A 14538-nucleotide genomic window follows, 5' to 3' on the forward strand; every position below is an offset into this window, starting at 1 on the left:
TTTCTTTCAATGCTGAGAGATCTGGAGGAACTCTGGCCCTACCACTGACTGTCAGTTGTTAGTTGTCAATATAGACCAAAACCATTTCAAACTTCTTCTTTTTCATCTGTAGACAATTACGTAATCCCTATTCCAGGTAATTGTAGTGGAAAAGTCAAAAAGCTACTGCAGTGCCAAACCCATGGAAGGTTTTCTCTGTTTAGTGCTTAATATAAAGATAAGACACCTTAGAATTCATAAACAATTCTGTAACTTATCTCCTTGGAAAACCGAAGCCTGGAAAACATAACTAATTTGTCTAATGTCACATTAGTGACAAAGTCTAACCTATAATTTATTTTTCATAGTAAAATATAATGTCATTTATCCAAAATTTTATATGCTTAATAATTGAATACTATCAAGATCATGTTTCTGACCTAGAAAATGATTACTTTTATCATTATGGTAAGAACAAATCTTTTTTTTTTAATTTTTAATATTTTTATTACATATTTTCCTCAATTACATTTCCAATGCTATCCCAAAAGTCCCCCATAGCGCCCCCCACTTCCCTACCCACCCATTCCCATTCTTTTGGCCCTGGCATTCCCCTATATGGGGCATATAAAGTTTGCAAGTCCAATGGGCCTCTCTTTCCATTGATAGCCGACTAGGCCATCTTTCGATACATATGCCACTAGAGACAAGAGCTCCGGGGTTCTGGTTAGTACATCATGTTGTTCCAACAATAGGGTTGCAGATCCCTTTAGCTCCTTGGTTACTTTCTCTAGCTTCTCCATTGGGAGCCCTGTGATATATCCAATAGCTGACTGTGAACATCCACTCCTGTGTTTGCTAGGCCCCGGCATCGTCTCACAAGAGACAGCTATATTTGGGTCCTTTCAGCAAAATCTTGCTAGTGTATGCAATGGTGTCAGCGTTTAGAAGCTGATTATGGGATGGATCCCTGGATACAGCAGTCTCTAAATGGTCCATCCTTTCATCACAGCTACAAACTTTGTCTCTGTAACTCCTTCCCTGGGTGTTTTGTTCCCAATTCTAAGAAGGTGCACAGTGTCCACACTTTGGTCTTCATTCTTCTTGAGTTTCATGCGTTTAGCAAATTGTATCTTATATCTTGGGTATCCTAAGTTTTGGGCTAATATCCACTTATCAGTGAATACATATTGTGTGAGTTCTTTTGAGATTGTGTTACTTCACTCAAGATGATGCCCTCCAGGTCCATCCATTTGGCTAGGAATTTCATAAATTCATTCTTTTTAATAGCTGAGTAGTACTCCATTGTGTAAATGTATCATAATTTCTGTATCCATTCCTCTGTTGAGGGACATCTGGGTTCTTTCCAGCTTCTGGCTATTATAAATAGGGCTGCTATGAACATAGTGGAGCATGTGTCCTTTTTACCGGTTGGGACATCTTCTGGATATATGCCCAGGAGAGGTATTGCTGGATCCTCCGGTAGTACTATGTCCAATTTTCTGAGGAACCGCCAGACTGATTTCCAGAGTGGTTGTACAAGCTTGCAATCCCACCAACAATGGAGAAGTGTTCCTCTTTCTCCACATTCTCGCCAGCATCTGCTGTCACCTGAATTTTTGATCTTAGCCATTCTGACTGGGGTGAGGTGGAATCTCAGGGTTGTTTTGGTTTGCATTTCCCTGATGATTAAGGATGTTGAACATTTTTTCAGGTGCTTCTCTGCCATTCGGTATTCCTCCAGTGAGAATTCTTTGTTCAGTTCTGAGCCCCATTTTTTAATGGGGTTATTTGACTTTCTGGAGTCCACCTTCTTGAGTTCTTTATATATATTGGATATTAGTCCCTTATCTGATTTAGGATAGGTGAAGATCCTTTCCCAATCTGTTGGTGGTTTTTTTGTCTTATTGATGGTGTCTTTAGCCTTGCAGAAGCTTTGTACTTTCATGAGGTCCCACTTGTCAATTCTCGATCTTACAGCACAAGCCATTACTGTTCTATTCAGGAATTTTTCCCCTGTGCCCATATCTTCAAGGCTTTTCCCCACTTTCTCCTCTATAAGTTTCAGTGTCTCTGGTTTTATGTGAAGTTCCTTGATCCACTTAGACTTGACCTTAGTACAAGGAGATAGGAATGGATCGATTCGCATTCTTCTACATGTTAACAACCAGTTGTGCCAGCACCATTTGTTGAAAATGCTGTCTTTCTTCCACTGGATGGTTTTAGCTCCCTTGTCGAAGATCAAGTGACCGTAGGTGTGTGGGTTCATTTCTTGGTCTTCAATTCTATTCCATTGGTCTATTTGTCTGTCACTATACCAATACCATGCAGTTTTTATCACAATTGCTCTGTAGTAGAGCTTTAGGTCCGGCATGGTGATTCCACCAGAGGTTCTTTTATCCTTGAGAAGAGTTTTTGCTATCCTAGGTTTTTTGTTATTCCAGATGAATTTGCAGATTGCACTTTCTAATTCGTTGAAGAATTGATTTGGAATTTTGATGGGGATTGCATTGAATCTGTAGATTGCTTTTGGCAAGATAGCCATTTTTACAATGTTGATCCTGCCAATCCATGAGCATGGGAGATCTTTCCATCTTCTGAGATCTTCTATAATTTCTTTCTTCAGAGACTTGAAGTTTTTATTATACAGATCTTTCACTTCCTTAGTTAGAGTCACACCAAGATATTTTATATTATTTGTGACTATTGAGAAGGGTGTTGTTTCCCTAATTTCTTTCTCATCCTGTTTATTCTTTGTGTAGAGAAAGGCCATTGATTTGTTTGAGTTAATTTTATATCCAGCTACTTCACTGAAGCTGTTTATCAGGCTTAGGAGTTCTCTGGTGGAATTTTTAGGGTCACTTATATATACTATCATATCATCTGCAAAGAGTGATATTTTGACTTCATCTTTTCCAATTTGTATCCCTTTGATCTCCTTTTGTTGTCGAATTGCTCTGGCTAGGACTTCAAGTACAATGTTGAATAAGAATGGAGAAAGTGGACAGCCTTGTCTAGTCCCTGATTTTAGAGGGATTGCTTCAAGCTTCTCACCATTTACTTTGATGTTGGCTACTGGTTTGCTGTAGATTGCTTTTATCATGTTTAGGTATGGGCCTTAAATTCCTGATCTTTCCAAGACTTTTATCATGAATGGGTGTTGGATCTTGTCAAATGCTTTTTCCGCATCTAAGGAGATGACCATGTGGTTTTTGTCTTTGAGTTTGTTTATATACTGGATTACGTTGATGGATTTCCGTATATTGAACCATCCCTGCATCCCTGGGATGAAACCTACTTGGTCAGGATGGATGATTGTTTTGATGTGTTCTTGGATTCGGTTAGCAAGAGCTTTATTGAGGATTTTTGCATCAATATTCATAAGGGATATTGGTCTGAAGTTTTCTATCTTTGTTGGGTCTTTTTGTGGTTTAGGTATCAGAGTAATTGTGGCTTCATAGAATGAGTTGGGTAAAGTACCTTCTGTTTCTATTTTGTGGAATAGTTTGTGAAGAACTGGGATTAGATCTTCTTTGAAGGACTGATAGAACTCTGCACTAAACCCATCTGGTCCTGGGCTTTTTTTAGTTGGGAGACTATTAATGACTGCTTCTATTTCTTTGGGGGATATAGGGCTGTTTAGATCATTAACCTGATCTTGATTCAACTTTGGTACCTGGTATCTGTCTAGGAACTTCTCCATTTCATCCAGGTTCTTGAGTTTTGTTGAGTATAGCCTTTGGTAGAAGGATCTGATGGTTTTTGGATGTCTTCAGGATCTGTTGTTATGTCTCCTTTTTCATTTCTGATTTTGTTAATTAGGATGCTTTCCCTGTGCCCTCTAGTGAGTCTGGCTAAGGGTTTATCTATCTTGTTGATTTTCTCAAAGAACCAGCTCCTTGATTGGTTGATTCTTTGAATAGTTTTTCTTGTTTCCACTTGGTTGATTTCGCCCCTGAGTTTGATTATTTCCTGCCTTCTACTCCTCTTGGGTGAATTTGCTTCCTTTTGTTCTAGTGCTTTTAGGTATGTTGTCAAGCTGCTAATGTGTGCTCTCTCTAGTTTCCTTTTGGAGGCACTCAGAGCTATGAGTTTTCCTCTTAGAAATGCTTTCATTGCGTCCCATAAGTTTGGGTATGTTGTGGCTTCATTTTCATTGAACTCTAAAAAGTCCTTAATTTCTTTCTTTATTCCTTCCTTGACCAAGGTATCATTGAGAAGAGTGTTGTTCAGTTTCCACGTGAAGGTTGGCTTTCTATTATTTATTTTGTTATTGAAGATCAGCCTTAGTCCATGGTGATCTGATAGGATGCATGGGACAATTTCAATATTTTTGTATCTGTTGAGGCCTGTTTTGTGACCAATTATGTGGTCAATTTTGGAGAAGGTACCATGAGGTGCTGAGAAGAAGGTATATCCTTTTGTTTTAGGATAGAATGTTCTGTAGATATCTGCCAGATCCATTTGATTCATAATTTCTGTTAGTTTCACTGTGTCCCTGTTTAGTTTCTGTTTCCATGATCTGTCCATTGGTGAAAGTGGTGTGTTGAAGTCTCCCACTATTATTGTATGAGGTGCAATGTGTGCTTTGAGATTTACTAAAGTTTCTTTAATGAATGTGGCTGCCTTTGTATTTGGAGCATAGATATTCAGGATTGATAGTTCCTCTTGGAGGATTTTACCTTTGATGAGTATGAAGTGTCCCTCCCTGTCTTTTTTGATGACTTTGGGTTGGAAGTCAATCTTATCAGATATTAGAATGGCTACTCCAGCTTGTTTCTTCATACCATTTGCTTGGAAAATTGTTTTCCAGCCTTTCATTCTGAGGTAGTGTCTATCTTTTTCTCTGAGATGAGTTTCCTGTAAGCAGCAAAATGTTGGGTCTTGTTTGTGTAGCCAGTTTGTTAGTCTATGTCTTTTTATCGGGGAGTTGAGTCCATTGATATTAAGAGATATTAAGGAAAAGTAATTGTTGTTTCCTGTTATTTTTGTTGTTAAAGTTGGCATTCTGTTCTTGTGGCTGTCTTCTTTTAGGTTTGTTGAGGGATTACCTTCTTGTTGTTTCTAGGGCGTTGTTCCTGTCCTTGTATTGGTTTTTTCCTGTTATTATCCTTTGAAGGGCTGGATTCGTGGAGAGATAATTCGTGAATTTGGTTTTGTCGTGGAATACTTTGGTTTCTCCATCTATGTTAATTGAGAGTTTGGCTGGGTATAGTAGCCTGGGCTGGAATTTGTGTTCTTTTAGTGTCTGTATAACATCCGTCCAGGATCTTCTGGCTCTCATAGTCTCTGGTGAAAAAATCTGGTGTAATTCTGATAGGCTTGCCTTTATATGTTACTTGGCCTTTTTCTCTTACTGCTTTTAGTATTCTATCTTTATTTAGAGCATTTGTTGTTCTGATTATTATGTGTTGGGAGGTATTTCTTTTCTGGTCCAGTCTATTTGGAGTTCTGTAGGCTTCTTGTATGTTCATGGGCATCTCTTTCTTTAGATTTGGGAAGTTTTCTTCTATAATTTTGTTGAAGATGTTTGCTGGTCCTTTGAGTTGAAAATCTTCATTCTCATCCACTCCTATTATCCGTAGGTTTGGTCTTCTCATTGTGTCCTGTATTTCTTGGATGTTTTGAGTTAGGATCTTTTTGCATTTTACATTTTCCTTGATTGTTGTGCCGATGTTCTCTATGGAATCTTCTGCACCTGAGATTCTCTCTTCCATCTCTTGTATTCTGTTGCTGATGCTGGTATCTATGGTTCCAGATTTCTTTCCTAGGGTTTCTATCTCCAGTGTTGCCTCATTTTGGGTTTTCTTTATTGTGTCTACTTCCCTTTTTAGGTCTAGTATGGTTTTGTTCATTTCCATCATCTGTTTGGATGTGTTTTCCTGTTTTTCATTAAGGACTTCTACCTGTTTGATTATGTTATCCTGTTTTTCTTTAAGGATTTGTAACTCTTTAGCAGTGTTCTCCTGCAATTCTTTAAGGGATTTTTGTGCTTCCTCTTTATTGTCTTCTACCTGTTTACCAGCGTTCCTTTGTATTTCTTTAAGTGTGTTATTAAAGTCCTTCTTGAAGTCCTCTATCATCATCAGGAGATATGCTTTTAGATCCGTGTCTAGCTTTTCCGGTGTGTTGGGGTGCCCTGGACTGGGCGAAGTGTGAGTGCTGGGTTCTGATGATGGTGAGTGGTCTTGGTTTCTGTTAGTAAGATTATTACGTTTACCTTTCGCCATCTGGTAATCTCTGGGGTTAGTTGTTGTCGTTGTCACTGTTTAAAGATTGGAGCAGAAGCTGTGTTCCACTCACCAGCAGTCTCAAAATCCTGTGGCTGTGGTCGTGGGTAGCTGGCGGTACCCAGGTGCTGGTCCAGCAGGAAGAGGCCTGTGGTCCTACTCAGGCCGGTTTCTGCTTCCCTAACTAATGCAGTCTCAGGTCCCGCGCGCAATTGGATTGGAGCAGAAGCTGTGTTCCACTCTCCAGAAGTCTTAAGATCCTGTGGCGGGTGTTGTGGTTAGCTGGCGAGTGTCAGCCGACCCTGCGCCCTAGCTACCCAGGTGCTTTTCTGACCGGAAGAGGCTTGTGGCCCTATGTAGGCCGGATTTCTCTCTCCCCAACCAGAGCAGTCTCAGGTCCCGCGTGATTGGACTGGAGCAGAAGCTGTGTTCCACTCACCAGCAGTCTCAAAATCCTGTGGCGGGGGTCGTGGGTAGCTGGCGGGTGTCAGCCGACCCTGCGCTCTAGCTCCCCTGGTGCTGATCCGGCCGGATGAGGCCTGTGGCCCTACTCAGGCCGGTTTCTGGTTCCCTAACTAATGCAGTCTCAGGTCCCGCGCGCAATTGGATTGGAGCAGAAGCTGTGTTCCACTCACCAGAAGTCTTAAGATCCTGTGGCGGGTGTTGTGGGTAGCTGGCGAGTGTCTGCGGACCCTGTGCCCTAGCTTCCCATGTGCTTTTCTGACAGGAAGAGGCTTGTGGCCCGATGTAGGCCGGATTTCTGCCTCCCCAACCAGAGCAGTCTCAGGTCCCGCGTGATTGGACTGGAGCAGAAGCTGTGTTCCACTCACCAGCAGTCTCAAAATCCTGTGGCGGGGGTCGTGGGTAGCTGGCGGGTGTCAGCCGACCCTGCGCTCTAGCTCCCCTGGTGCTGATCCGGCCGGATGAGGCCTGTGGCCCTACTCAGGCCGGTTTCTGGTTCCCTAACTAATGCAGTCTCATGTCCCGCGCGCAATTGGATTGGAGCAGAAGCTGTGTTCCACTCACCAGAAGTCTTAAGATCCTGTGGCGGGTGTTGTGGGTAGCTGGCGAGTGTCTGAGGACCCTGCGCCCTAACTTCCCAGGTGCTTTTCTTGGTAAGAACAAATCTTAGTAATATTATTTTATATAAGAGAAATGTATTAGAAGACTCTTTTTTGTAGACTGAAATTTGTTAAAAAACAAAAGCATTCCAAAGCATAATTGACTTAAGGGACAGATAACTAAGTTCAAAACAACTTGATTTCCCAGGTGTACACTGAACTCTACACTATAAATCAGGGGTAGTTCAAATAAATGTGATTTAATAGTACTTACTTAACATATTATTTAATTTATTGCATTATACACAATTCCATCATTGTTGTTCAGAAGTCCACCTAGTGAAAAAATTGTTACAATACCAATGTTCCTGTAGATTTGGAACATGTTTCCCCAATAATTTATCTCTTTCTTTTGATACCATGATAATTTTTAAATAAAATGCATTTTTTCCTTTTCTCTGTGTAAATGTGAATGTATTTCTTTATTTCTAATACAATTAAGATGAATCATACCTTAGTCCAATCATGTTCAGAAGTAACAAATGGCAGAGGAAGGCATAAACTTAAGGCATCACACTATGTATGTAATAGTCCAATGGCCTTCTTAGAAAAACTGCTAGCGAGACCCTCACCATCTTACGGGCAAACTAGCAGAGGGAGCCAAGATCCTCCAGAGGACTCTTCATGCCACAGGTCCCGTAGCACACCCAGGACCTTGGCATCACTGATCTCAAGTGGAACACAACATCAATTCCAAAGAATCCCGTAGGGTCTTGTGACAGCAGGAATAGGGACAAAGGAACTCTGCCCAACCAGAAGCTGGGACTCATCTGGTCAGGGACAGCCCCATGCCGCCATCTTCCACGGGAACCCAGAGGAGGGTGCCAAAGTACCCAGAGGACTCTCCATGCTGCAGGCCTCCTAATGCATCCAGGACCTTGGGAACACTGGAGAACACATCGGTGGCAGAAACAAGAGAGCTTCTTGGACAGGGGCCCTTCAGGCCTTCATCCTCAGCCAGGAGGTTGAGCTGAGACACAGATCCCTGGGCACCTACCTTGCCAGAGAAGAGTCAGCATCCACGGAGAGCTCTGGCCCCAGGATAAAGGAGGTGGATCAGAGCTCAACACTTCTGTAAACCTTGCCTGTAAGAGAAGAACTTGCCTGCAATGAGTGCTTTGACCACTGGGACTAATGTGAGAGGTGGACTCCAAGGAGTACTGACAGAGGCAGACAGAATCACAGGAGGAACAATCTCCAGCCAGAGAGAAATAGAATATCTAATACCAGAGATTACCAGATGACAAAAGGTAAATGTAAGAATATTACTAACAGTAACTAAGACCAATAGGCATCATCAGAACCCAGTATGCCCATCAGCAAGTCGTGAATAGCCAAACACACCTAAAAAGCAAGACTCAGATTTAAAATCATATCTCATGATGGTGGTAGAGTATTTTAAGAAGGGCATTAATAGCTCACTTAAAGGAATACAGAAGAACACTGCCAAACAGGTAGAAGTCCTTAAAGAGGAAACACAAAAATCCCTTAAAGAATTAGAGGAAAACACAACCAAACCGGTGACGGAATTGTACAAAGCCATCCAAGATATAAAAATGGAAGTAGAAACAATAAAGAAGACCCAAAGGGAAACAACTCTGGAGATAGATATCCTAGGAAAGAAATCAGGAACCAAAGATACAAGCATCAACAACAGAATACAAGAGATAGAAGAGAAAATCTCAGGTGCAGAAGATTCCATAGAAAACATGGACACAACAATCAAAGAAAAGGCAAAATGCAAAAAGATCCTAACTCAAAACATCAAGGAAACCCAGGACACAATGAGAAGACCAAACCTATGCATAACAGGAGTTTATGTGAATGAAGGTTTTCAACTTAAAGGGACAGTAAATATATTCAACAAAACTATAGAAGAAAACTTACCTAAGCTAAAGAAAGAGATGCCCATGAACATACAAGAAGCTTACAGAACTCCAAATAGACTGGACCAGAAAAGAAATTCATCCCGACACATAATAATCAGATCAACAATTGCACTAAATAAAGACAGAATATTAAAAGCAGTAAGGGAGAAAGGTCAAGTAACATATAAAGGAATACCTATTAGAATTACACCAGACATCTCACCAGAGACTATGAAAGCCAGGAGATCCTGGACAGATGTTATTCAGAAACTAAGAGAACACAAATGCCAGCCCAGGCTACAATACCAGCAAAACTCTCAATTGCCATAGATGGAGAAACCAAGGTATTCCATGACAAAACCAAATTCACAAAATATCTTTCCATGAATACAGCCTTTCACAGGATAATAAAGGTAAAACACCAACACAAGGACAGAAATTACACCCTAGAAAAAGCAAGAAAGTAATCCTTCAACCAACCTAAAAGAAAACAGCCTCAAGAACAAAACCCCAACTCTAACAACAAAAATAATGGGAAGCAAAAAATACTTTTTTCTTAATATCTCTTAATATCAATGGAATCAATTCTCCAATAAAACAGCATAGACTAACCGACTGGCTACACAAACAAGACCCAACATTTTGCTGCATTCAGGAAACCCACCTCAGAGAAAAAGACAAACACTACCTCAGAGTGAAAGACTGGAAAACAATTTTCCAAACAAATGGTTCAAAGAAATAAGCTGGAGTAGCAATTCTAATATCAACTAAAATCGACTTCCAACCCAAATTTATCAAAAAAGACAAAGAGGGGCACTTCATACTCATCAAAGTTAAAATTTTCCGAGAAGAGCTCTCAATTCCCTTATCTATGCTCCAAATGCAAGGGCAGCCACATTCATTAATGAAACTCTAGTAAATCTCAAAGCACACCTTGTACTTCACACAATAATAGTATGAGACTTGAAAACCCCACTCTCATCTCTGGACAGATCATGGAAGCAGAAACTAAACTCAGACATTTTGAATCTAAGGGAAGTTATGGGGAAAAATGGATTTAACAGATATCTACAGAAATTTTTATCCTAAAAAAAAAGGATATACATTCTTCTCAGCACCTCATGGCACCTTCTCCATAATCAACAAAATTTTTGATCACAGAACATGCCTCAACAAACAAAAAAAAATATTGAAATTATCCCATACATCTTATCAGATCACCACAGACTAAGGCTGAACTTCAGTAGTAAGATAAATAATAGAAAGCAAACATTCACATGGAGCTGAATAACACTCTACTCAGTGATAACTTGGTCAAGGAAGAAATACATTAAACACTTTTTAGAGTTTAATGAAAATGAAGCCACAACAAACCCAAAATTATAATACAAAATGAAAGCAGTCCTAAGAGGAAAATTCATAGCTCTGAGTTCTGCCAAAAAGAAACTAGACAGAGCATACATTAACAGCTTGACAGCACATAAAAAGCTCTAGAACAAAAGGAAGAAAATTCACCCAAGTGGAGTAGATGGCAGGAAGCAGTCAAATTCATGGCTGAAATCAAACAAGTAGAAACAAAAAGAACTATTCAAAGAATCAACCAAACCAGGAGCTGATTCTCTGAGAAAATCAGCAGGATAGATAAACCCTTATCCACACCCATTAGAGGGCACAGGGCAGGCATCCTATTTAAGAAAATCAGAAATGAAAAAGGAGACATAACAACAGAACATGAGGAAATCCAAAACATCATCAGCTCCTACTACAAAAGGCTATATTCAATAGAAACTGGAAAACCTGCATGAAATGGACAAATTTCTACACAGATAACAGGTAACAAAATTAAATTAGGATCAGATTAATGATCTAAACAGTCCCATATCGCCTAAAGTAATAGAAGCAGTCATTAATCATCTACCAACCAAAAAAAAAAAAAAAAAAAAAAAAAAAGGCCAGGACCAGATGGGTGTAGTACAGTGTTCTATCAGACTTTCAAAGAAGACCTAAATCCAATACTCCTCAATCTATTTCACAAAATAAAAAGAGTAGGTATCTACCCAATTCATTTTATGAATCCAAGATTACCTAAACCACATAAAGACAAAATGAAGAGAACTTCAGACCAATTTCCCTTATGAATATCGATGCAAAAATACTCAATAAAATTCTTCCAAACCGAATCCAAGAACACATCAAAATGATCATCCATCATGATCAAGTAGGCTTCATCCCAGAGATACAGGGATGGTTTAATATACAGAAATCCATCAACTTAATCCACTATATGAACGGACTCAAAGACAAAAACACATGATCATTTCGTTAGATGCTGAAAAAGCATTTGACAAAATCTAACACCCATTTATGATAAAAGTCTTGGAAAGATCAGGAATTCAAGGCCCATACCTAAACATGATAAAAACAATATACAACAAATCAGTAGCCAACATTAAAGTAAATGGAGAAAAACTTGAAGCAATACCCTAAAATCAGGGACTAGAAAAGGCTGCTAACTTTCCCCTTCTTCCTATTCAATGTAGTACTTGAAGTCCTAGCCAGAGCAATTAGATAACAAAAGGACATCAAGGGTATACAAATTGGAAAGGAAGAAGTCAAAATATCACTATTTGTAGATGATATGATAGTATATATAAGTGACCCTAAAAATTCCACCAGAGAGCTCCTAAACCTAATAAACAGCTTCAATGAAGTAGCTTGATATAAAATTAACTCATAGAAATCAGTGGCCTTTCTCTACACAAAGGATAAACAGGCTGAGAAAAAATTAGGGAAACAAAACCCTTCACAATAGTCACAAATAATATAAAATATCTTGGTGTGACTCTAACTAAGGAAGATAAAGATCTGTATGATAAGAACTTCATGTCTCTGAAGAAAGAAATTAAAAATCTCAGAAGATAGAAAGATCCCCCATGCTCATGGATTGACAGGATTAATATAGTAAAAATGGCTATCTTGCCCACAGCAATCTACAGATTCAATGCAATCCCCATTAAAATTCCAATTCAATTCTTCACAGAGTTAGAAAGGGCAATTTGCAAGTTCATCTGGAATAGCAAAAATCTAGGATAGCAAAAACTATTCTCAACAATAGAAGAACCTCTGGTGGAATCACCATGCCTGACCTCAAGGGGTACTATAGAGCAATTGTGATAAACTGCATGGTTCTGGTACAGCAATAGACTGGTAGATCAATGGAATAGTATTGAAGACACAGAAATGAACCCACACATCTACGGACACTTGTTCTTTGACCAGGTTGCTAAAACCATCCAGTGGAAAAAGACAACATTTTCAACAAATAGTGCTGGCTTAATGGCAGTTATCATGCAGAAGAATGTGAATTGATGCATTCTTATCTCCTTGTACTGTTGTCAAGTCTAAGTGGATCAAGAAACTCCACATAAAACCAGAGACACAAAACTTATAGAGGAGAAAGTGGGGAAAAACCTTGAAGGTATGGGCAGAGGGGGAAAATTCCTGAACAGAACAGCAATGGCTTGTGTGGTAAGATCGAGAATTGACAACTGGGACCTCATAAAATAGCAAAGTGTGTGTAAGGCAAAAGACACTGTTTTAAAGACAAACAAGCCACCAACAAATTTTGAAAGGATTTTTACCAATCCTAAATCTGATAGGGGACTAACATCCAATATATTCAAAGAACTCAAGAAGGTGGACTCCAGAAAATCAAATAACCCCATTAAAAAATGGGGCACAGTGCTAAAGAAGATATTATCAACTGAGGAATAGTGTATGGCTGAGAAGCATCTGAAAAAAAATATTAAACATCCTTAATCATCAGGGAAATGCAAATCAAAACATTCCACCTCATACCAGCCAGTATGTCCAAGGTCAAAAATTCAGGTGACAGCATGTGCTGGAGAGGATGTGGAGAAAGAGAAACACTCCTCCATTGTTGGTGGAATTGCAAGCTGGTACAAACAGTCTGGAAATCATTCTGGCAGATCCTCAGAAAATTAGACATAGTACTACCGGAGGATCCAGCAATACCTCTCGTGGGCATATATCCAAAATATGTTCGAACTGGTCATATCAACACATGCTCCAGTATGTTCATAGCAGCCTTATTTTTAATAGCCAGAAGCTGGACAGAACCCAGATGTCCCTCAATGGAGGAATGGATACAGAAAATGTGGTACATTTACACAATGGAGTACTACTTAGCTATTAAAAATAACGAATTTATAAAATTCTTAGTCAAGTGGATGGATCTGAAGGATATCATTTTGAGTGAGGTAACCCAGTCACAAAAGAACTCACATGATGTGCACTCACTGATAAGTGGATGTTAGCCCAGAAACTTAGAATACCCAAGATACAATTGGCAAAACACATGAAACTCAAGAAGAAAGAAGACCAAAGTGTGGATACTTTGTCCCTCAAAATGGGGAACAAAATACCAAGGGAAGAAGTTACAGAGACAAAGTGTGAACCTGAGAAAGAAGAAAGAACTATGCAGAGACTGCACCATCTGGGGATCAATACCATAATCAACCACCAAATCCAGACACTATTTCATATCCCAACAAGATTTCGCTGACATGACCCTGATATAACTGTCTCTTGTGAGGCCATTCCATTGCCTGGCAATTACAGAAGTGGATGTTCAAAGTCATCTATTGGATAGAACACAGGGCCCCTAATTGGAGGAGCTAGAGAAAGTATCCAAGGATCTGAAGGGGTCTGTAACCCTATAGGAGATTCAGTAATATGAATTAACCAGTACCCCCTGAGTGAATGTCTCTAGGTGCATATGTAGCAGAAGATGGCCTCATCAGCCATCATTGGGAAGAGAGGCCCTTGGTCTTGCAAAGATTAATGCCAAGGTACAGGGAGTGCCAGGGCCAGGAAGTGGGAGTGTGTGGGTTGGGGAGCAGAGCAGGGGGAGGTATAGGGGGCTTTGGGGATAGCATTTGAAATGTAAATGAAGTAAACATCTAATAAAAATTTTTAAATAAAAAAAGAAATACGTCTTGCAGTACTGTTTAAAAACAACAGCAACAAATCATCTCAGTAAAAGGTACTAGATATTAGTAAATGACATTTACAAATCACAGAATGCCTACTATACTTGGCCTTAAATATCTGTGGGGAGGTAAAGTATTTAAACTGAAATATAAATAAAGTACTCATTTGCCTGTTTAGCATCTTCTTGTATTAATTAGTCATTGCATTTTTGAGCAAATGGCTTAACCTCTCTGAGTATTTTTCTAATTTTATTCTAAGTATAAATAGAAAAATCTATATAAGCATGATGTGATTTTCATGTGTTTGTCATCCTTTGTAATTAGATAT

Source organism: Mus caroli, unplaced genomic scaffold (assembly GCF_978045245.1).
Source record: "Mus caroli unplaced genomic scaffold, Mus_caroli_1 scaffold_3, whole genome shotgun sequence".
Taxonomy (NCBI): domain Eukaryota; kingdom Metazoa; phylum Chordata; class Mammalia; order Rodentia; family Muridae; genus Mus; species Mus caroli.